The sequence below is a fragment of the Triturus cristatus genome, chromosome 3_1 (genome assembly GCF_964204655.1).
Source record: "Triturus cristatus chromosome 3_1, aTriCri1.1, whole genome shotgun sequence".
Taxonomy (NCBI): Eukaryota; Metazoa; Chordata; class Amphibia; order Caudata; family Salamandridae; genus Triturus; species Triturus cristatus.
Genome location: NC_140583.1, coordinates 291900876 through 291925880, shown reverse-complemented (window position 1 = coordinate 291925880; position 25005 = coordinate 291900876).

The window sequence follows — 25005 nt, the reverse complement described above, 5'->3', positions numbered from 1 at the left end:
AGGATGGCTGAGACTCTCGTTGTAGTCACTCCCCGCTCTCCCTTTCTTCGCTTCTCTTCTTCCTTCTTTTTTTGCTCCCCCTTTCTCTCTTGGCTCTTCCTTCTTCTCTCCTGTTTCTCTATTCATTGTTTGTTTCCTCACAGAGTGGTAGGAATGTAACCTTTTCTTTCCTACCTTGGAGTTGGCGTAACAGTTTATTGTTTCTATAAGTTGGTTGGTGGACAATAGACCTCTCTTGCCTTGCTGTAAAGTGTTTGTCCTATTGACATGGTTTTTTGCACTCATCCAGGTTGATGGGGTGGGGGTGTCGGGGGAATGGATGTGTTAGCTTTTGATTGTTAACATATGTTCAACTACACAAGGTGGGTCCCAGGTACGAGCTTACGCTCCCCAATACATGGGTGGGAGGCGGCACACTTCAGGTCATGCTATCACCTGATGTTGCAGGCTAACTCACTCAGTGATACACACTACTCCAACATGTCTTAGAATGTTAATGGGTTGGGAAACAAGGGAAAGGTAACGCTGTATTTGTCGCCACAAATCAGATGTGCTCCTCCTCCAAGAGGCACACTTGATGGGTACCCAGTGCTGATTCTTGGGTAGAGGACTGTACCCAACTGGATTCATGACTGGGTAATGGGGCGTGGCTATGCTTATTATGAAATAACTCCCATTCCAGGTTACCCGGAAGTGGACTGATCAGGGAGGTGAGAGACATTGGAGTACAGGGAATGTGGGGGTGGACACCTATCTTTATGGTATAAAAGAACCATACCAACACTAGATAGACAGAGGAGAAGCTTCCACGCTGACACCAGACGCTAAGGTCCGTGTACGCAGAAGCTGCAGCAACCAGTGGTCTGACATCTATTGCGGTGTGTCCAATTCGAGTCCAAGATTAAGTCCTTCTTTCTCTCCCATCAGGTAATGGGGTTGGCTCTTTCCTAGGGATTCTTGGCTTTACACCCACATACATGCTAGGTACAATTAGGTAGGGTTAGCATCTTAGGAGAACGCTTGACTACTGTCATGTTTATATGCCTGCATACATTCACTGTTTTAGCACCATGGTAGGATTCTACCTTCTATTTACTCTGTTGGTGCTTGTTATCTTATACATCTGTTTCTGTCTAATGGTTGTCGCAAAAACATGTTTTATACTACTGGTTCAGTAAATGCTTATTGAAAACGTCCCCATCGTTTATTCTATTTATATCTCTGAAACTAAGTAAGTGCGATTGACTGAGCCAAAAGTACTGTACTGTTTCCACGATCCCTGAAGGATCAAGGGTTGTCATGTTCGATATTTGCCAGAAACTATTCGCTCCTTGGTAAAGTTATGAGGCTTATGCTGGCACTGTGAGCTAGCTGGTCTCAAAGCTAACATATCCTTTGGGGGTGTCTGGAATCAGTCTATACAACAATCCCTTAGTTTATGTTGTCTAAACGTGCAGATGCTATGTACCTTTTTGAACTACACAACATGGCGCCGCCAACGTTCGTTTGGTTCTTATTTTTTGTGTTGTAATTCTTTGAGAGATTAAAGGTGTATAAATTCATAAAAGTATAATACATCATAGTAGACCCATAAAAGTCTAGTGATTTCATATATATAGTATAATATAAAGAAGAAAAAACGTGCATATAAGTTAAGAAAGGGGAGGAAATAGGAGAAATTAAATAAAAGACAAAGTGTTAAGAAAAGGAGAATAGTGGACATTGTATGATAGGAACTACACAACATGCCGCAGCCAACATTGGTTTGGTTCTTATTTAACAGTCAAATCTGAGTATTTCAGTCTTGCTTTCTCAGAGACCCCTACTCACATTTCACCAGAGACTTTTGGAGTGGGAACCGAAAATCCACCGCAGCTAAGTAGGTATATCATATGTATTGGCTGTGGGTTTGATCTGAAAGAAACACGTTACTTATAGATTCCTTACCTTAGATTTACCTCAAGCATCAGACTGGATCCGGAAAGTTTTTTCGTCAGCAGTACCTCTGCGCGTCGGAAGGTGGCGTCGGTCGGCTTCGTGTCCGTCGTCGTGGTCGCCGGTATGACATCACAGCAGCTACTTAGACGCCGCCCTCGCGCACTGACGTCAGTTCTTTCTTTTTCCGCGCCAGCCAGCGCAGATCCGGGAGGAGCGGTATATCAGTCATATTTTGACTAAGTTTTTCTTGACTTTTGTCGACGTCTTGTTTTGAGTCTCCGACTCCGAATAGGTGCACGAGGGATGCCCGGTTTCAAAGCCTGCGGTTCCTTAACCGATTGATGTCGGTGACAGATCCGGGCCGCGTGTGCCTCTTTTGCCTGGAGCCCGACCACGACCCCAAGTCATCCTCTGACTGTCAGTTGTTGACGCCGAAGGCTTTGTGGGAGCTGTCCCGAAAGCTGCTTGAATGCCGACAGTTGGCTCCGCGTGGTTCGAGGTCCCGGTCAAGGGACCGGTCGCGATGCCACCACCATTCCGGTTCCAAGTCATCGAAGTATTCGCACTCGGGGTCAGGTTAGTCGAAGCATAAGAAGAAGTCGAAGAAGCATCATCGCTCTTCGACTTCTCCTCGCCGGTCGGCCGATCCGACAAGGCACGCCGGTGGTGCCACTCCCGTGGCTCTGCGCACGATTCCAAAAGGTCGCCTCCGGGCTTCCCTCCCTTTCCGGGACCCAGAGTGACCCCTGCCCAGCTGTGTACGTTCTACAAAGCGATGCATGCCATCTTTGGGCGGACCGACTCCTCAGGCCCGCCATTGGGCCCCACAGGCTCGTTTGGGGGGCTTGGGTCTTCGCTGACAGTGGCACCGGCGCCGCAGGCTCCCCTTGGATCCAGGCCTGGATCCGGATCGGCGCCGGTTGACCTCATTACGCCTCCACCGGCACCGCTTCCTCCGATACCAATTCCGCTACCGACGCCGGTTGTGCCCCCGGTCGGTGTCGACCCCGGCCCCCATCCTGACGTGGACATGGAGCCGGACTGGCGTCGGGTGGGGTTTTCATGCCCCTGTTCACTTCTGGGGTCCCTTTCCAACAACAGTGGCACCCAAAGGATGATGAGGAGGACTGGGAGGGGTCAGGTGACCCTTTAACTGACCAGCTAGATACTGAGCAGGACTGGAGAGAGAGACTGGGGGATGCCAGTGGTCTTGACACTTTACCCTATGGTGGCGGTCAGGACTAACCTCCTGACTGAGGTGCTCCAACCGGCGGCGAGCTTTTCAGAGCCCCTGCTGCCATTTAATGAGGCCTTCAGAGACGTCCTTTTGGGCACGTAGTCCAGGCCCAACATGGGGGATCCCGTGGACAGGATGATCGCCTGACGCCACCGCCCAGCTCCGGGCGACCCCACTTTCCACTCCCAACACCCCACCCCGGAGAGCTTGGTGGTCCAAGCCTCCACCTCCAAAAGCGCCTTCCCTACCGCTCCACCAGAAAGGGAATCCAAGAAGCTGGACCATCTTGGCAAGACCATTTTCTCTTCTGCCAGCTTAGGATTGCAGTCCATAAACACCGCTTGTCTCTTGGGCCGTTATTCGCACTTAATGTGGGATATGCTGGTGCAAGTGCTGCCTTAGTGACCGGAGGAGGCCCGGCAGTGCTCTCCCATGCTGTTGCCACTGGGAGAGTTGCAGCAAAGTGTACGATCCGTTGTGGGCTGGACACCGCCGAATTTCAACGTCAGTAGCGCTTTGTGTTGTGTTGAGTTCCACTGGCTTTTCAGGGGATGTCCAGAGCACCTTGATCTACATGCCTTTTGATGGCTGTCACCTTTTTGGCGACAAAGCAGACAATGCCCTACAGCACTTCAAGGACTCACGGGCTACGGCCAAGTCCTTGGGCCTCTCCTACCCTCCGCCGCAGTCTACTTTTCGCCTCTTTCGTGGCTACCGAAGGGGTGTCCCGCTACATCCCACCAAGGGCTACAGGTTCTGGTGGCCAGCGGTCGGGCCAGTCCACCAAGCCCCCCTCCGCAGCAGCCTCCAAACCCTCCTAGTCCGACCTTTCAGGCCCATCAAATGCCAGTGGGCGGCAGGATCCACCATCACCTCCCCCACTGGCGCACCATCACTTCGGGCAGGTGGATTTTGAAAATAGTCCGAAGGGGCTACTCCCTCCCCTTCGAGACTACCCCTCCAACCATGCCACCGCGATACCACCGCATGTCAGGGAATCATCTGCCCTTCTCCAGCAGGAAGTTACAGCTCTCTTGGCCAACAAAGCTATCAAGCGCGTTCCTGTCCCAGAAGTAGGTTGTGGTTGTTACTCCCACTACTTTCTGGCTCCCAAGAAGGACAATGGCCTGCATCCTATCTTGGACCTCAGGGACGTTAATCTCTTCCTCCGGAAGAAGAAGTTCAAAATGTTGACGCTTGCTCAGGTCTTGTCTGCCCTTGACCCGCAAGACTGCATGGTAGCGTTGGACTTGCAGAACGCTTATTTTCACATCCCCGTCCTGCCCGGCCCACCGGCGTTACCTGCGGTTCATGGTAGGCCACAAGCACTTTTAGTTCACCGTGCTCCCCTTTGGCCTTACCAGCGTCCCTCAGGTGTTCACACAAGTGATGGCGGTGGTCACAGCTCATCTGTGCAGCTCAGGGGTTTCAGTCTTCCCCTATCTCGACGACTGGCTATTGAAGGCGGGCTCGCCCCAGGCAGTCATCTCCCACCTCCAGACTACAGCCGACCTCCTGCATGTGCTGGGGTTCTCCATCAATGTGCCGAAGTCGCACCTGATTACCTCTCAGAAGCTCCTCTTCATCGGAGCAGTTCTCGACACGACGCGGTTCCGGGTCTATCCTCCCGAACAGAAAGTCCGGGATATTCGGGCTATGATTCCGATCTTTCAGCCTCTGTCCCAGGTTTCGGTCAGAATGACCCTGAGGCTGCTGGACCTCATGGCCTCCTGCATCCTGCTGATCGATCATGCCAGATGGAATATGCAGGCTCTGCAGTGGGACCTGAAGTTCCAGTGGGTGCAGAATCAGGGGAATCTGTCCGATTGCGTCCAGATCTCGGACGGCACTGCTCAACAACTGCAGTGGTGGCTCACGAACCAGGATTGGGTCAATGGCAGTTCCCTCTCCCTTTCCCAACCAGACCACACTGTGGTGATGGATGCCTCCCTTCTGGGATGGGGCGGCCACATGGGAGAGGCGGAGATCAGAGGCCTCTGGTCTCCAGCGGAGTGTGGGCTTCACATCAACCTTATGGAGCTCCGGGCAATTCGTCTTGCACTGAAGGCAATCACGAATGGCGTCTTCACTCGGAGGTGGTGCAAGGTCTCTTTCAACAGTGGGGAGAGCCTTGGTTAGATCTATTCGCCACCGAAGAGAACGCGCAATGTCAGCAATTCTGCATGTTGGAATTTTCAAGGCGGCACTCGCTAGGCGATGCTCTTCGTCGCGAGTGGAGTTGCAGTCTGTTGTACGCCTTTCCACCTATACCACTTCTGCCCAGAATGCTGAATAAGATCAAGCGCAACCGGGCCCAAGTTATTCTTGTGGCTCTGGATTGGGCACGAAGAGTCTGGTATCCTGACCTGCTCAACATGGCCATCGATCCTCCGGTCATACTGCCTCTTCGGGAGGATCTTCTGTCGCAGTAGCAGAGGACGGCCCTCCACCCAACCTGTCCAGTCTCCACCTCCTTGCGTGGAGATTGAGCGGCGGCAGTTGACAACTTGCGACCTGCCTTCCGAAGTCTATGACGCAATCTTGGCAGCCAGGCGTTCCTCCACAAAGATGGTATACGCCTGCAGGTGGAACAAATTTGTGGCATGGTGCACAGCAAAGGCTGTGGATCCCCTTTCCGTCCCCCTTTCTGAAGGACTCTTGTTCCTTCTCTCTGTAGCCCCTTAGGGCTCTGCTCTGGGCACTATCAAGGGCTACCTTTCTGCCATCTCTGCCTTCCTCCGGCTGCCAGATCAGCCTTCTCTTTTCAAGTATCCGATAGTTAACCATTTCTTAAAAGACTTAACACATCTTTTCCCTCCAATCCCTTTCGTTATGCCTCAATGGGACTTGAATCTTGTGCTAACTTATTTAATGTGTGCTCCCTTTGAGCCGCTTCATAACTGTCCTTTACGTCTCTTGACTCTTAAGACTGCTTTCCTGGTAGCCATCACTTCTGCTAGAAGAGTGAGTGAGCCCCAGGCTCTTTCTTCAAAACCTCATTTCTTGTCTGTTCATCCGGATGTTTCTCAGGACCCGTCCATCCTTTCTTCCTAAGGTGGTCACTGCCTTCCACATCGGGCAGACCATTACTTTGACCACCTTCTTTCCGCCTCCGCATCCTTCAAGGGAAGAAGAGAGGTTCCACCGTCTGTACCCAAAGCGTGCCCTCTCCTTCTATCTGGATCGCACAAAACAGTTCCGGGTGGATGATCAACTTTTTGTTGGCTACTTGTGTGCAAAGAAAGGTCGGGCTGTACACAAACGCACCATTTCTCGATGGGTCGTGTTGTGTATTAAGGCTTGTTATTCTCCAGCTAAAAAGGAGCCTCCAGTCGAGCTACGCGCTCACTCCACTAGGGCGACGGCAGCCACTACTGCCTTGTGAAGAGGAGTGCCTCTGAATGACATCTGTCAGGCGGCCACGTGGGCATCGCTGCACACGTTCACCAAACACTACTGCCTGGACAACCAAGTCTGGAGAGACGGCTTCTTTGGCTGTTCTGTTCTCCAGGACTTTCTGGTGTGATCTTGGTTCGCAGACTCCACACCGAGGTTGGTATTGCTGGGGTATCTATTCTAAAGTAAGGAATCTATAACTAACGTGTTTCTTTCAGATGCGCAAGTTACTTACCTTTGGTAATGATAGATCTGTAAGAAATATTAGTTAGTTATAGATTCCTTACCGCCCCACCCATCCTCCCCGTTCTGCGAACTGATTTCTAGGGTTAAGGATACCCTTTCAGGGCCATAGTTTGTGCACCAATGGTCAGTGTCTTGCATGGCTCTGCGTTTCTGTAGCGGAAAGTCGTGTACAGAACTGACGTCAGCGCGCAAGGGCGGCATCTAAGTATCTGCAGCGACGTCATCCGGATCCAGTCTGACGCCTGGGGGTAATTCTAAGGTAAGAAATTCTAAGGTAAGGAATCTATAACTAACTAATGTTTCTTACGGATGTATCGTTACCGAAGGTAAGTAACTTGTGCTTCAAGACTGAAGGATTATAGTTCCCCACATTGTGTAGAACCTTTTCTTTTTCCCTTATAAACTTCCTTTCACATTCTCTGTCCAAGATGGCGCATCGAGTACAGGGCAAGAAAAGCTTGAAGGTGCTCTTAACATTACCGAAAATTGCAGACATTCAATTACTATGAAATTAATAGATTATGGCTTCCCAGCAATCGGTGGAAATGTTACCTTCATGATTGAGGCACACAAGGCTTTCAGGACAAAGGTATTCCATTCTTAGATCAAATTGCCACCTGCAAATGCACGCTTACATTTGTTTCATACTAACATTTCAGATGAGACTCCTGAAGAATACTCTCCGTACGAGGACATAGAAGTCCTGTTAACTTACCAAGAACATATTAATTGGTTTAAAGGCGCCCACACCCACACCACAGGAAATGTGAGACTCGGTCCGCTCATCAGACAAGGAGCGACCTTGCCGGTCCTAGCTGCTTACACACCACATCCAGAGATTAATACATTGCCAGCAGCAGACTTACGTATTTTATGTTAGACAGCACTTTTATTGTGCACAGCTACTCCAATGGAGGGTCCCGGTGGGTGCCCTGCAGGTGGTTAGAACAAAGCAGAAGCTATCTAAATAGAAAGGACTTCAGTCTCTTTCTGAAAATCTTAGGATCATGTAGTGCACAAAGCGTCACTGGGAGTTGGTTCCAGGCTGTCACTCCCATCTTGAGAGGGAGCTGCCACCAATCCTTTGCTTACGAAACCTAGGATTGTATGCCACAAGCTTGGTAGAAGAGCACAACTGCCTAGCCGGAGCATAGAACCTAAATCTTGATCGCAGATAGGGCAGGCCATGCCCATAGAGAGCGGCATGAGCAATTACCAGAAATTTGAATTTCACCCTCTCTTTCACCAGCAACCAATGCAGGCTACGCAGGTGTTGCCTAACGCTTACCCTCTTATGGAGGTTCAAAAGTAGTCTGGCGCAGCATTTTGAACAACCTGAAGTTTATTCAAGAGGTTGCCAGGCAAGAACAACATACAGCGCGGTAGCATAGTCAATAAGAGATGTGATCAGGGCATGGGTGACCATTTTCCTTGCTGTCGTGGAAGTAATTTTTTCAGTACATTCAGAATTCCGAAGCATATTTCTGATCATTTTTTTATCTGGGGCCAAAACACAATTTTTCATCAAACCAGATACCCAAGTTCCCTAGTAGACCCCACCCCCCAGGGGGCAACGGCAAAAGAGGACATGTCAGGCAAGAAAGAGCGCCAAAACTGCGGAGGTAATTTACCAAAGAGGAGAATCTCTGTTTGTTTTGTCCTTGACAAGAGCAGGCGCTGCTTCTCGGCTCCTTGCTCATAGCACTTTTGCCCACACTTCGTTTAAATTGAATTTGTTTTTAAAAATCTTGTATTTTTAATTGTTGGGAAAGGTGATCTATTTTAACTCTGTGGGGAATTTGAATTAGGGGCTTTTGAACTCGGGGCTGGCGGGGTTCGAGCTGGGGTGTGGACTGTTGGCCGACAATCCCGAGCCGCCATTTTTCCTCCTGAGGTGCGGTCTAGTTGCTCACTGAAGGGCTTAAAAAGGGACGCTGCGCTAGCGCGCTCGACCCTTGACAACAGCAGACGCTGCTTCTCTGCTCCTTGCTCATAGCACTTTTGCACACACTTCATTTAAATTGAATTCGTTTTTAAAAATCTTGTATTTTAAATTGTTGTGAAAGGTGATCTATTTTAACTCTGCGGGGAATTTGAATTGGGGCTTTTGAACTCGGGGGCTGGCGGGGTTCGAGCTGGAGTGTGGACTGTTTGCCAACACTCCTGAGCCGCCATTTTTCCTCCTGAGGTGCGGTCTAGTTGCTCACTGGAGGGCTGAAAAAGAGACGCTTGCAGCGGGCGCGCCGATGGCAGCCTAAGGCAAGCCTGTCTGCGCCCGTCAGCGCCCCGGAGGCGCTCGGTGCCGGTAATGCTGCCCGTTATCTTGGAAGAAATGGAGGTATGAGCAATCCTAGTATAAAATATAGCAGGGACAGCCTTATAACGATTGGCAGTCAGGCAATGTGTCGCACCCTAACTAAATTATCTGTTGACTCTGACCTACTGCTATGTAACGCCTGTAAATGGAAGGCAGACCCCAGAATGGGAGCGGGTTGGGTTCTTAGGGGAAATGACCATACCCACTGCTCACAAACTTCCCTGAATGATGAGACCGGGGAAGATCTTAAAGCTATTCTTATCAACGCCAGGTCTATTATGAAACATGAATTTCAACTTTATGATCTCCTTTCTGAAGCCAAGCCGGATGTTCTGTTTATTACTGAAACTTGGCTCCACAAGGGATCCAACCCTACTCTCGCTAACGCTATTCCCCCCAATTATATGATAATCAGGCAAGATAGACTAGGTAATAGAGGTGGGGGGAGGGTAGCGATGATTCACAAGAATTCTCTCCCTTGCTCGGTTATACCTATTACTGACTAGGAGGGAGCGGAAGGTTTAGGTTTTCATTTGTCAGTTTCCGCCCACCAGTCAGTTGCCGTGGTGATTATATATCGATCACCTGGGCCGTCCGGACATTTTCTGGAGTTAATCTGCCATGTCGTAGCACCCATTGCTACTAGATTTAGTCAATGCATGATCCTTGGGGGCTTTAATATACATTTAGATCAAAAGGAAGATCAAGGAGTTGTGCGAATCTTTGAATATTTTCAGCATGGCTCCATATGTGATGTCTCCCACTCATGAAAAGGGTCACATCTTTGACCAGATTTTTTCAACGTGTAATATTGATTTAGACAACCCCCTTCCTATTGTTTGGTCCAACCATTTTTTGCTCACTTTTCAGCTTAAAAAAGATCTGAGTAGTGCACAGTCTCATTGTACTCAACAAGCAAAATTATATAGATCCTTTAAGCTGATTACGCCCGACTCTCTGGCACAAATTTTGAACCATCACCCTATTCTTGTGGAGGGTTCCTTAGAAGATGTGACACACTCTTTGGAAAGCTGGCTTCAGAATTGGGCATTCCATCTTGCTCCTCCTAAGATGCGTAGTGCCGTACAGGGAAAAATTTCGGCTCCTTGGTTCACTGAGGCTTTGAGAAACAGTAAAAGTGCATGTAAATGCCTTGAGCGCCTATGGAGGAAAAGTTTTGATCCATTAAGTAAAGACACCTATAAACAGGCACTCAAAGCGCACTATGCAAATGTCTGGGATGAGAAAATAAGTTTTCTGGCTACTAAAATTGATCAAGACAGAAACAGCAGTAGAGAATTGTTTAAGATTGTGAAAGATTTTGCATCCCCCAATGTCACTCATAGCCTTTTCACTCCCACCCTTGAATGGACGAATCAGGTTGCTAAATTTTTCTTTGACAAAATTAAGTCCATTCAAGACACATTTGATATGCCTACCTGTATGAGTCAGGACGATGTGCCAGACCCTAAAGAGCACTCTAGGGAGGAAATACTTCTGGATTTTCCTCCTGTCTCTCTGGATACTTCACTTACCATCATGAAGGCACTTAAGTCTGGGTCGCCTTCGGATCCATGCCCTGCGAAAATAGTAGCATCTGTCGCTGAGGTTCCGAATCCAGCTGTGAATCAAGTCCTGAACCTGTCCTTGTCAGAAAGAAAGGTCCCAGCGAGGTGGAAACAGGGTAAAATTCTCCCTCTTTTGAAGAAACCCGTAGCTGACCCAGCAGTGGTAAGCAACTATAGACCTATAACACTGCTTCCTTTTTTCGCCAAGGCGTTGGAGAGGTATGTGAATGTGGTTATCACTGACTTCATTAGGCCACAAATGCCCTTCATCCTAGTCAATTGGGGGTTCAGAGCAAATTATAGTATGGAAACGGCCTTACTGGAAGTCACTGAAATTATCAAATCCACCCTTGATAGAGGAGGTAAGGCAGTACTGATACTGCTGGACCTCTCGGCGGTTTTTGATACCGTGCCCTACGGACGACTCCTACAGCGACTCAGTGAATGTGGCTTTGGGGGCACGGTTCTCAGGTGGCTTTCTTCTTTCTTGGAAGGCCGTCAGCAATCTGTCTGGTCCCCACCTTTCTCAGCGGATATTCCATCACTGAATGTTGGAGTGCCTCAGGGCTCAGTTTTGAGTCCAACTTTATTTAATATTTATATGGCACCATTGGCACCCCTAGCGGAACAGCACGGGGCAAAAGTTATAACTTATGCCGATGATTTCCAACTGTTGTTCACATACGAGAAGGACGAGCCGCTTAATGACAATTCAATACATCTATGCCTGGCTAAAGTGTTTGACTGGTTTCGACAAAACCAACTGTTATGCAATTCCACCAAAACTTAAATAATCTCCTTCGGACATACCCCTGGTGATGAATGGCGGAATTGGTGGCCCCAGGATCAGCCTCCACCCTCTAGTCCAGTCACCACTGTTAAAAATCTTGGAGTCATGCTTGACTCGGATCTTTCCATGAAGTCGCAGGTTCAATCTGTGGCTGGCATGTGTTTCAGACTCCTAAAAATGATGAGAAACTTCTTACCACTGCGGCCATTGTCCCATAGGAAGACCGTGGTCCAAGCCTTGATTATGTCGAGGCTGGATTATGCAAATGTGTTAAACCTGGGCATCCCAAATTATGTATTGGGCCGCCTACAGGTTGTTCAAAATGCGGCAGCCAGAGCGATTTCTCTGGTAGGGCCTAGGACTTACATGACGACTCATTTGAAAACTTTACACTGGCTTTCAGTGAAAAATAGGATTGATTTTAAGTCTCTTGTGCTGGCCTTTAAGGCTCTCCATAACAGTGGGGCTCAGTACATCAGAAAGAGAATTATACCTTATACCCCAGCCAGGACTTTGAGGTCATCAGCCCAACATTTGCTATTGGTGCCAAAATGAATCCGGACCAGGAAGGGGGGACGCTCCTTCTAGGTGGTAGTGGGCGACCTCTTAGCACCGGGACACTCCTCGGAGTAGCTGTGCGCTTTACAAATTCCCCATAACACACTGAGAGACTGTAGTCAGGCACGTTTTTGCTTAGGAAGGGCTAGATTCATTTTCGTTCCAAGTAAAGAGCTGAGTATCATCAGCATACAAGATGACTTTAGCTTACAATTTATCTGATATCTGAATAAGGGGGGATAAATAGATGTTAAACTGTAGAGGGCTCAATACAGAGCCCTGCGGAATCCCCGTAGTCAGATTCTCGGGAGCAGCCGCAACAGGAATGATGCAGATTTGCTGAGTTCTATCCTCCAAATAGTATTTGAGCCAGGTTTAACTCTTTCAGCGTAATCGAAAATGTATGTTCGGCCAAAATTTAGGAATCCTAAAATGGATTGTAAACTTTTCAGAGTCTTTGGAGGTTGAAGAAGCGCATGTTTTTCTAAAAAAATAAGCTGCCAGGCTTTTGACTTCACTTGATAGCTCATATCTCAAAAATAGGACATTGAGGTGGGAAATTTTTGATTTTTTTAAAGTTAAATTTGTAGGCCAACTTGCCGAACCCCAGAAATATGTTGTTCACCCTGTTCAAGTGTTCCAATAACTCATCGTCTGTCAGGTAAATAGCATCTAAATAGGACAATGCCTCCTCATCACAATTTTGAAGTAACTCTGTTACGCTTGCTGAGAATAATCCTGGGCTATTCTTATACCCTTGGGGCAGTCTACAGAATTGGCGCTGAGTGCCTAGAGCCGAGGATGCTGTCAGATATCTGCTTCCAGGCACTATATTTTGGCAGAAGAAACCATTCGAGATATCTAGTGTTGTTTTGTATTTTTTCTGCACAATGCTATTCATTAATGCAACACTGTGTGCAATTTTTACTGCCAATGTACGTGTGCATGTGTTTAAATGCCTATTGTCTTAAACTAGATGGTATTAATTGTCAGGTTTCATTACGGCAAACAAAAGATTATTCAGGAAAGAGGTTCAGTTTTCAATCACACCTTGGTATTCAAGTAGATATAAGATCTCCCTGACTTGTTGCTTTGTGTCATGTTTTATTGGATACTGCCTCTGTGGAGTAGGAGTAGATTTGAATGGGATTTTATGATGAGTTGATGCAGCATCCCACCCTACATGGTTGCGGTAAAGTGCGGGAGCTAGCGCTAACGCCCACTCAACCACGTATACATTTTTAAGTGACTGTGGAACGAGTATGGAGAAAGCTGGCAAAATTACATCTTCCCCCATAGGGCACTCCATAACGAACTCAGGCGGCCAATCTCTTTCAGCCAAAAGGATGTTGTATCCATATGTCAGGTTCTCCCTGTTGGACTTTGCCCTTTTTGGCAGGTTCACCCCTGAACTTTTTGCCTGAAGCTCTGACATGGTGGTGGTGGTTTTAGGCCTCTGGGCACTTTAGCACTATGGTCCAGTGTAAAGAATGTGCGCTCTCAGTGTCCGCGTGGTGAGATTGGCCTGCCCTCCCATAGGAATGCATAGGGGATAAGTGTGTCCGTGGTAATTCCTGGAATGAGAGGAGTGCAGGGTCGAGTTTAGTATGTATGAACTCGTGTGGAGAAATGCTGCACAATGGTGTGCGCAGATTTATGAGGACTGCTGGAGAAGTGCCACTTTTAGAAGTTGGCATTTCTGTGTCCTATGTGTCTGCCTGCCTGATGTGAATTACATGTCTGGCTAGAGAGTGACAGGAGCTGAGAGGTGTGGGTGGCTCCCGGAGGGGCAGGGTGAGTCAGCTAGGCTGAATGGGACACCTGGGCTAAGAGTAGTGGGAGGGGTAATCCCCTGACTCTGAATAGGACTGTGCCCAGGCTGTACAAGGCTGGCTCCGCCCCCTGTGGTGTGTCTGATCACTGAGCCCCCACCTGACAAAGGGGAAGAGGAGCTTCAAAAACAAAGTGCTCCAAATCCCCCCTGAACCAGTTGCATCTGGTTCCCCCATGCCCTGCACTTTAGACAAAGGATTGTGTGATATAAATATAGGGGCTGTGACCCCATGAAAATGTTCAGTTCTGGTGTGCTGATCCTGCTGGGTTGTGCTGCTGTTGGGGCCCGGGGGGGGGGCTGCCACGAGGGCTTGCCTCCCTGGGCCCTGCATTGCCCTTGAGTCCTAGAAGAACTTTTTGCTGGACTTATTCTTTTTGCTGCAGGACCTTTGCCGTGATTCTGAATAGAGGAGATAGTGTGGGCTTGGCAGCGCGGCGCTGCAGCCCTTTCGGGAGGGAATTCCGGCTTGAGGGATCCCCCCCGTGATGAAGGAAACGGCGGGTTCCCACCCCGCTTACTGATGTCTAGGTTGCTGGTGCCCACCCCGCTGGTGTGTGCTTTTTTTATGATGGCGGGTGCCCACCCTGCTTATTTTTATATTTAACCTATGAGGGAGGCCACCCCTCGTTGCCGCCGCGAAGAGTAAAGCAACCACAATCTGCGGCCTGCCTGGTTGTGGGTGGGGCCTCGTGACCGGAATTGGAAGGGCTGTGCGTCCTGAAGCGAGACGCATTGTGAAGCGGCGCTCCCGTGAATAAGAGAAGCCCCGCGTGCTGCCAGAGAGGGAAGTCGTCTGGAGCCTCGTGGGCTCCCCTGCCAAGTTCCGTGTCCCCAGGGAGGGACCGGGTGAAGGAGCGAGCAGGGGGAGCCTCGCGTGCTCCTCGGGAGAAGTGGTGCCTGTTTCAGCCAAAGTTTGGGGATTGAGGCGGAGGGGGCTTGCGGCACATTGTCGGTGCCGGCCCCCGCTGCGTAGGAGTCCCGCCGAACAGTGCCGCCAGAACAGAGCCCAGGTGAGAGGGGCTCCACGTTAGGCACGCCAGTAGTGCGATTTCCAGAGCGGACACGCCAGCGAGCGGGCCGCTCCAACGAAGGGGGGCATTGTGATTCTTGAGAGCCTGGGGGGGCTCCCAGATTGGAGCACATTGTCGGTGCTCGTGCTCCAGCCCCAGCTGCCCGCCTGACCATGGGCAGCTGCCACGTTTTTTGCCTGCATTTCTTTAATGCAGAGTCCCTGAGGGGGACAGCCAGGCACAGTGGGTGCCAGTGATGTTCGCAGCTGCCCAGCAAGTAGTGGACAGCTGCAACGTTTAGGCCATCATTCCTTCAGGGGAATCTTTGAGAGAGATAGGAGTGAGATGCACTCCTCTGCCCCATGCATTGCGCACTTTCTGCTTTCGCTGCATTGGCAGCAGCCCAGACATTCTGGACACAGGGTATTTGAGACCCTTTGGGAAGGCCAGTTGGCCAGGGGGTCCGAGATTTATGGGATATTAGGAAATATGATGCTCTACAAAGATTCATGCCTCTAAATGTGTTTAGGGATGTGCCTAATGTGTTTATGCTAGTGAGAATATTTCCTACTGTGAGTATACCCCTAATGTGAGTGATGCTTAGGAGGTTAGGGTCTAAGATGTTAGACTGATGAGGTTGGCGCACAATGGATTTGGCGCCTATGTGATACTGTGCATAATGTGGTTTATGTTACAGGATGATGCTGAGTACAGTGGTTACCAGTGATTACTGGTTGTACGTTTATGATATGTCTTCCTTTTACTAAGTTCACTTTGTGATGGTTCTGACAGTGGTCCAGTGGGCCCTGCCACGTGTAAATAATCCCTTGTAGATATGACCTAGTGCCAGGTGGCACAATGTATATTATGTGATGACTATTCTAATGTGTTATGAGAATACAAACGCTGTTTTGATATAACCTTGTGTGGAGTTCCTTGGATGTTGTTGCTGTGTGCGTGTGCAATCGCTTTACACATGGCCTCCGGGATAAGCCTGACTGCTCGTGCCAAGCTTCCAAGGGGGTGAGCAGGGGTTATCTTTGGCGTGTAACTCCCTTGCCCTTACTAGAGTGGTGGTCTCTGCCTGGCTTTGGCGCAAGCCTTAGCCAACCAGAGATCCCATTTCTAACACTCCCAAAAGAGACCTTTCACTTTCCTGGATATGTCCCCCTCCATTTGGAGCGTAAGTTTGTATAAATGATGTGGGACACTTACCCTTGTATCCAATATCTCCACCGTGATATGTTCATTCAATGCTGATGTCACCAGAAATTCCATCAGGTTCTGGCGAGCGATTGTTTCTGCTGCGGTGTCTAGCATCATCCGAGCCCATTCCTCATTCAGAAGCAGAGTTCTCAGTAGCCTGGGCATTTCTTATTTTAGGGCCAGCTACCATCTTCTTTTTAAATTGAGGTTTAGTTTTGGGGTTATCTTCTTGTTTGATAATGTAGTCTGAAGTGCAATGTGTCTTTTTTTTTGGCTTGACTTGCTCTTCTGATCTGTTTTCTGACCGTCCTTCCCTCTCCGAGTGTTTTGATGAACTCTGAAAGGAACGAGAGGAATGTGTATCAGTATCCTGATACCTGTTAGGTTTTTTAATATCATCACAGTTTCTAAGATTGTATCTTTTTTTCAGAGGACTCCTGTTGAGGGGACCCACCCCGTGATCGTGATGCATTCTGCCTATTATTTTTTGATTGTTTGTTATCCCATTTATTTTTAGAAGATTCGGGGGCTTGTTTTGAGTTATCCTTTTCAGAATTACCTGCCACTTGTGGTTTCCCTGGTCTGGCTCCCAAGTTAGCTCGACCCAGCGAAGCATAGGTTTCTTCGATAATGTTAGGTAGTTCTCGCTCCTGTTACGCAGGAGTAAATTCCCTCAGGCGTTGGCGTATAACCACCACTGCTGCCTCCCCTTTTATGTTACTTAATTGCTGATACCTGGGCAAACTTTGCCATCAGTTTCATCCCCAAGCCCAGGGCAGGTTCTGCCCCATACTCATTCTGTATTTGTTTCAGTACATCTGGTAAACCTACTTTTGAGGGGGTACTATGAGTTCTGGTATAAATGGCAGCGAAAACTGTACCCCAAGTAGTACAATACTCTATTGGGGGAGCCATCCCCATTGGCAAGCAAATTGTTTATATTCTGTTTTTTTACCCCGGGCCGTATGGGGAAATACTGCTTCAAGTTGAGCTATTTTCTGTGCTATCCAGAATGGCATTTGCTCCCGCTTGGTGGGCATTCTTCCCATAATCGCTTTCAGCGTTTGTTGGCTGATATTTGTCATAGTCAATTGTGGTTGACCAGCTTGAGCAATCCTCGCTGGTTGAATTGTAAGTGTATGCATTACAAACTGTGTAGGCATTCTGTATAGTTTTACTACATCTCTGTAAAGTGTATGTAATTGTGCTGCTGACAATGTATCAATCTCTGGATGCGGTGTGAAAGCAGCCAGGACAGGCTAGGTCGCTCTTTTTCTGCTGAGTGGACCGAGTCTCACATTTGTTGTGGTGTGGGGGAGGGCGCCTTTAAACCAATTAATATGCTCTTGGTACATTAACGGGACTTCTATGTCCACATATGGAAAGTATTCTTCAGGTGTGTCATCTTCAATGTAAGTATGAAACAACTTTGTGCGTGCTTCTGCAGGCGGGAATCTGACCCAAGAATAGAATACCTCTGTTCTGAATGCCTTGTGTGCCTCAGTCATGAAGGTAACACCACCACCCGTTGCCGGGAGGCGGTATTGCAAATATATCATAGTAACTGTATGTCTTCAATTTTTTGTAATGTTGAGAGCAACTTCCTGCTCATCTTCCTCTGTATCCACAATGCTGTCTCCATTGGCAGACATTGTGGAAGGAAGTAGTAAGGAAAGTAGATAAGGTTTTGCACAGTGTGGGGAACTATAATCCTTCAAGCTTGAAAAACCTACAGCCAATACATATGGTCTACCTACTCAGCTGCAGCGTATTTCCCAACTCAAAACATCTCTGGTTATATGTGTAAGTAAGGGTCTCTGAGAAAGCAGGACTGAACTACTCAGATTTGACCATTAAATAAGAACCATACTAACGTTGGATGCCCCATGTCGTGTAGTTCCGTAGAATACATAGGATCTGTGCATTTGGTGGACAACATAAGCTAAGGGATTGGTGTCTAGACTGATTCCGGACACCCCCATATGATATGTCAGCCTATAGACCAGCTAGCTCATAGTGCCACCATATGCCCCCAAACGCTATCAAGGAGCAAATAGTTTCTGCCAGCCTTTGAACATGACAACCCTTGACCCTTCAGGTATCGTGAAAACAGTACAGTACATTTCATTCAGTCATTCATGCTCACATAGTCTCAGAAAGATACACAGAATAAACGTTGGGGACGTTTTTAATAAGTATTTATTAAACCAGCATCAATTCTAGTATAAAACATGTTCGCTGCGACAATCAATAGAAACAAATGTTAGACATTACAAGCACCAATAGAGTAAACAGTAGAGACATTTCCACAATGGTGCTAAGCAACAAATATATGCAGGCATATATAAAAACAGTAACTACCTCACTGTAACTGAATGTACCTTGTATGTATGAGGGTGTTGATGGAGCAAGGATTAGTAAAAGAAACTTGCTTGGATTCAATCCTCTCAAATAACATGTAACAATGTAACCAATTTGTTTTGTGAATACTAAAACCGCAATACACCACAAACAATTTTATCTAGGGGAAGCTTTTATATGTACATTACTAACCCGTAATATGAATGTTCTAAAATGGCCGACAAAACGTGGGATTTCTATTGCGCATGCATCTACTGCATCTACGTAGTATGACTCTGTCGCTTTTGGTGGGAAACTTTTGCAGCTGCGCAATGGCACTAAAAATGGCCGCTTTGAACTCACACGCTAATGCACCTGCTGCTGATAAACTAAAACTCGTAAGTTGTATTAAAAACTAATGCAAAAGATTTAAATAAGTAAATGGGGATAGAGTAGAGATAAGTGGTATATAGTGGAATCATTTGTTTCTGTGTTCTAACATGTCTTTTTCTGACTTTATTATTAGTTTTTATTGGGCCTCGGAGGGTGACTGGAATCCCTACTACGCGCATGCTCATAAAGATTGGCCGAAAACAATGACGGCACCCATGTCACTCAGCCAAGGACACCTTGAATGAAGAAGCCTGGAAAATGCAACTGATGACCCCAGTGAAATGCAACAATGTTGAATAACATTTTTAATTTACTGAGTAATGTGAAATGCGTGTGGGAATAAAGCTATGGGAAAAGAAAATTAAGGGGTGGGCACATAGACAATGGTTCATAGACAAATTTGAACATTTTAAGTGGTGTGATGAACTCACCTCCTAGTCTCAACCAATCAGAATAAGAGAAGACATAAGAATTGATACTTGGGGGGGGGGGGAGGGGTGATACACGAATCAAGAACAGTATAATTGAGGTAAGATAGCTAGAAACTGTGTCTGACTTGTCAGATCTGTCATTCCGACTCGTAACTGACCCAACGCGTTTTCTGCTCCAGTTCTTGTCCGAGACGCTGTCTCAGACTCTGCTGCTGCCAGAAACTCTGTCCAACAGTTCGAGATACTGATCGATAAATCAATTTGTCTAGCGGGATTGCGGAAAAGGGACACCCAAGGAGAGTAGTGCCAGAGAGGGGTGCAACGCTGGCGTAGTACTTTAGAAGAAGATATCCTTCCAGATCTGAATCCGCCTGTTCCTCTACCTGTATCCTGGTCTGGAGATTCTATCTGGTCCCCCAATTTACGGAGTTGGGTTAATCTTTGACCAATAGGTAAATATAATCAGAAAAATCTGTCTTTTATGCCTGCTTTCCTTTTTCCTCCTTTCCCAGGTACCTTCTTCATTGATTATTTAGTAACTCTGCTATGATTGACTTTGCCTCTTGAAATGAAGGTGGTTACTGTAATTGATTCTTGACTCACAAACTTTATTTAGATAAAGGTTTTCAAAACTTCCTGAGTCTGTGGTTATTCCGAGCAAAGAGGTAAATGTCATTCTACCTTAAACTAACTCAGCCACCTGATTCAAGGAAATGAAACAAATTTATTAAATTGGTAAGATTTGGTAAAAGTGAATAACAAAATTACAGGTATTACTCATAATTGATGCCAGCGAGGTTCCACTAGCTTACTGTATGAATGTGGTTTGGGCCCAGGTGAGTATTAGGTGTATGTGTGACCAGAGCTGGTGACCCGCGCTCCATCAGTTTTGCTTGGTAGCAGAGGCATGGTTAGGTTCTAGTTAGTTAGGAAGGGAATATTTTAATTGAAATTATTGATATATGCATTAAAATGGTGTTGTTGTCATCGTTATTCATGTTGTCTGAAGTTCCCGGGAATAAAGAATAGCGGATGGTGAATGGAAGCCATACTGCAGTGAGGTTACTTGTCAGGATTCAAGAAAAGTGCGGAAAGTTAGGTAAAACTAGAAGTACTGTTTTAGGGATTATTTTATATATGTAAGTGAGAGTAATTGGTAGCTAAAGAGATCATTGGTGAAACTTTGATCTTATATCACCTAGAAAGGGTAATATCAAAGGAGTAGCAGGTTCTCTGACGCTTGAGTGAAGAGTAAGCGCAAAGGTTTTACTCGTAGTGTGTGAAGAGTAGGCGGAAACGTTTTACTTGCCGTAAAAGAAAACTGACTATTCTTTGGAATTTAGAGAATCTGACACAGTAGCGAATGTTTTATGTTGTCGATTTATGCAAGATACGTACAAAATACTGAGAAAATTAAGTTACGCATTACCTTGTAAAGGAGGGGTCAGTTGCGGGTGCTGCACTGATGTTACAAAGAGTCACGCTGGGATTGGTAGGACAGCGGGTGTGTGACTTACGCAAGGTTTGTAAAGGAGGGGTCAGAAGAAAGGAGTGATACTGAAGTCACTTAAAGCCGCGCTAGTATTGGCAAAACACACAGAGTAAGTTGAGTTCTAAGTGGATACGAAAATAAGAGACGCGCTAGTATTGGAGAAAAAGATTGAGTAACAATAAACATAGAAGTCTCAAGAATAATAACATACAACGGATTGTGTATGTACGATCCCACATTAACTGGGAGTCGGCCAGATAAAAACTATTTAGGGTTTGCTTACCAGCAATACTTAAGAGGAAGATCACGGAAAATGTATGGTGAGAAAAGAAAAATGTCATTTATGCAGAAAATAAAGAATTATTTCAAGAAAGATAAGCCTGGTAAAACTAGAGAAGGAATTTTCATCCCCTCCTCCGAAAACTCCAGCATCCTACATGATGGTAGAGAGAGGTTATCATACTTGCGTATGGCTAGAAAATTGGATCGAATACACAAAGGATGATGGAATTTTGGCTTTCCCAGAATAAGGAACATTTAATGGGAGACTTTTACATAATCTGCGTACAAGAATGAATGAATTAGAACCCAGACCTAGATTTACCCAGTATGAGGCATTAGAGGAATGTGAAACTGAGGTATTTGAACGAGATAGACCAAGGTGTAATAGGAATTTGAGTTATTTCTACCCAAAATTTCCACGTGAAACTCGAGACAAACAAATGAAACAATGGAGACAAGCCATGTTAACCGAGGGATTATATCCTGTATTAAAGGCTGATGAACAGACAGGAGGTAAATATACAGAGAAGAAAAAACACTTAATGACAGGTGGAGGAGACACTGATGAAGATTATTTAGATGAAATATTAATGAGAAGTCCTCCGCCATATCAAGAAGGGTCAAGTAGAATTACCCCGAGCGCTCCACTCCTAGAGACACCCTTGGTGCCACAGTACTACATGATGGAAAAATGGAAAGGGTACTCCAAGAAAAGGAAAGAGTGGCAATAAGTAAAAATAGAGAAGAATTAATACAGAAGATAACGCAGTTAAACGCCAATCCGGAAGCTCTAACTATACCTGTAACTATAGGTCCTGTTGTTCCGTTGTATGGAGATAAATCAAACTGTCCTTAAACTCCTGTCATGACTACACCAATCATAGAACCGGGAAAAAGAAAAATAATAGTTGACGACCAAGCTAGTGATTGTGAGTCAGTAATCTCCTTAATGGAGTTGCCGATAAGAGGGCAAATAAATGACACACCCAGAAGAATCACAGCAGGTAGTTCAAAAGAGGTGCGAATTGAGACATCCACCGAAACAAAGAGTGCCACACTAATAACACCAGAAGAGTTAGAAAGATGGACACGAGATATAGAAAAACCCGATCCCCCACCAAAAATACTAGGGGCCCGATTCACAGAACAAACTTAAGACTAAATCCTAAACTTAGTACCATTCTGGTATTCACAGAATGCACTTAGTACTTCTGGTATTCACAGAATGAACTTAGTACTTTTGCTATTCACAGAATGAACTTAGTACTTTTGCTATTCACAGAATGGATTTACGACTCCTAAACTTACGTCCGCACTCGGGCCGGAAATTCCGGCCCGGAGGAGGAGCTTCCGGCCCGGAGGCGGGGCTTCCGGGCCGGAGGCGGGGCTTCCGGGCCAGAGGCGGAGCTTCCGGCCCGGAGGTGGGGATTCCGGCCGATTTAGCTATGGCTGAAATCTCCACCTCCGGGCCGGAAGCCCCGCCTCCGGCCCGGAAGCCCCGCCTCCGGCCCGGAAGCTCCGCCTCCGGGCCGGAAGCTCCGCCTCCGGGCCGGAATTTCCGGCCCGAGTGCGGACGTAAGTTTAGGAGTCGTAAATCCATTCTGTGAATAGCAAAAGTACTAAGTTCATTCTGTGAATAGCAAAAGTAGTAAGTTCATTCTGTGAATACCAGAAGTACTAGGTGCATTCTGTGAATACCAGAATGGTACTAAGTTTAGGATTTAGTCTTAAGTTTGTTCTGTGAATCGGGCCCTCGATGTTTTTAAGCTAAGAGTAGAATTGGAAGAGATGATAGCAGGAAAGGTAGGGTTGGAAACGTTGAATACCTTTAATAAGGAATAATTACTGTTTATTTGCAGAAGTATAACTCGAAATACAAGAATATTTAATGAGAAATTAATGAATCTGGCTTTAGAAATGGGAATGGATGTGGGAAGATCCAAGATCCTACAAAAGCCCTATAGAGCAGAATTTTATGATAAAGACTTGGAAAAGATGAACGTGTCTGGAAGAAAGTTACAAGTTAAAGAATTGATGACGATATTGCAAAAATGGGGAGACCTAGACAGATGGAAGGCAAGGTGGATAAAGAAAAAGGAAGAAGCACAGGCCACTCGAGTAACATCAGAGTATTTAATGAAAGAAACAGAAAAAGCAGAAGGGTTGTACCCAATTAGAGAAGTTCCAGGGGGAGGCTATGTACATGTCCCATGGACTAGACAGGATATTTTGTCATTTACAAATGATTTCCCAAAGCTAAGGGAGAAGCCTGTGGAGTGGTATAGACACGTCAAAAAGTTTGTGAAGGTTTCGAAAGTTCTGTTGAAAGATTTGGATGGTTTGTTTGACATAGTGGTACCAGCTGATTTGTGGGCTGAGTGTAAAATTACAGTTGATTGGCCAAATGAAGAGTACCCGTGAGACAAGAAAACGGGAGCCCCGTCTGAAGAAGTAATGAGAAAATATAACCAGGTCATAACTTTCATGAAAGGGAAAATTCCCCCAAAAGAGACAGATTGGGTACAGATAGATAGAACAACCCAAGAAAAAGATGAATCAGTCCATACGTACTATGAGCGCCTTCTACAGGTGTTCAAACAGTATAGTGGGGTGGAAAGCATTGAGAATAAAGATATGACTCATTTTTTGTATCGATTTGTAAATGGATTAAAGAAGGAACTTTCTGAAATGATTAAGCAACATAATTTGTGTTGGCAAGCAAAGCCAATAGACGAAATTTTAAAATATGCAAAGTACTGTGGAGATGAAGTTGACAATAGACAAAAGATTTTAGAGGAAAAGGTAATGTGGGCTCAAGTTAAATTGGCAGAACAGCAAGAAATCCAGTTAAATAATATGGCAGGGAAATCAGGAAAAGGGCAAGGAAATGGCGAAAATAATGGGGGGAAACCAAGAGGGCGATTAAGTAGAGAAGAGGTAAAGAAGAAATTCCCTTGTCATGGGGGCGGAAAATTGGGGCATTGGAAGAACGAGTGTAAGAATATACAAAATAATAATAATAGCGCAAATCCAAATTTAAATCCACAGACATGAGGTGATAATGAGTCAACCTAAAGAGGTTGTAAACCTGCAGAATCAATTGCCACCTGCCACTGTGCCAAAATTTGTGAGTCAATCCAGGTATAGTACGGACACCGAATTTCAAGAAGGAAGTGGTAAGAAAAATTACCTAACATCACAATTTCTTTTGCAGGATTCTTATTTCGAAAATCAAGATAAATGGCGGTGCCTGAGAGGGGGATGAGGATTGCGTACTTGGCACATCCTTACCAGTAGATCAGTCAGGTCCGTATATCGATGGGAAGGTAGAGAGAAATTACATTACCTTTTGTTGGACACTGCCGCTACCCGTTCTACTGTGAGAACAGCAGACATTCCAAACCTACGCCTCTCGGGAGAAACGATCCAAGTAGTGGGCGTTTCTAATAAACAAATTAGGACCCCTATTACAAAGCCAATGGAAGTATGCATTGGAAGCTTCAAAGAGATGCACAAGTTTGTAGTGTGCGACTCCAGTCCTGTGAATTTATTAGGAAGAGATTTGTTGTGCAAAATGAATTGCACCATATTCTGCACACCGGATGGTGTTGCCATTCAAACCCCAGATAAAGACGGAATATACAAAATCATGCTAGCTAAGCAAGGAGCAGAAGTAAATGAGATGTATTCAATAATAAAATTGACAGTAAATCCAGATGTGTGGGATTTTACTGGAAAAGAAGTAGGATTAATGACAGATGTAGACCCTGTAAAAGTGACCGTAGAGGAAGGTGCAGTTTTCCCAAACACCCGACAATACAAAATGAGTCCTGAAGTCAAAGAGGGTGTTGCAGAGGAAATAAACAGAATGGTCGAACAAGGCATATTAAAAGAAATTTTAAGTAGTCCTTGTAACTCATCTATAATTGACACTAAGAAACCAAACGGCAAATATAGGGTAGTTTAA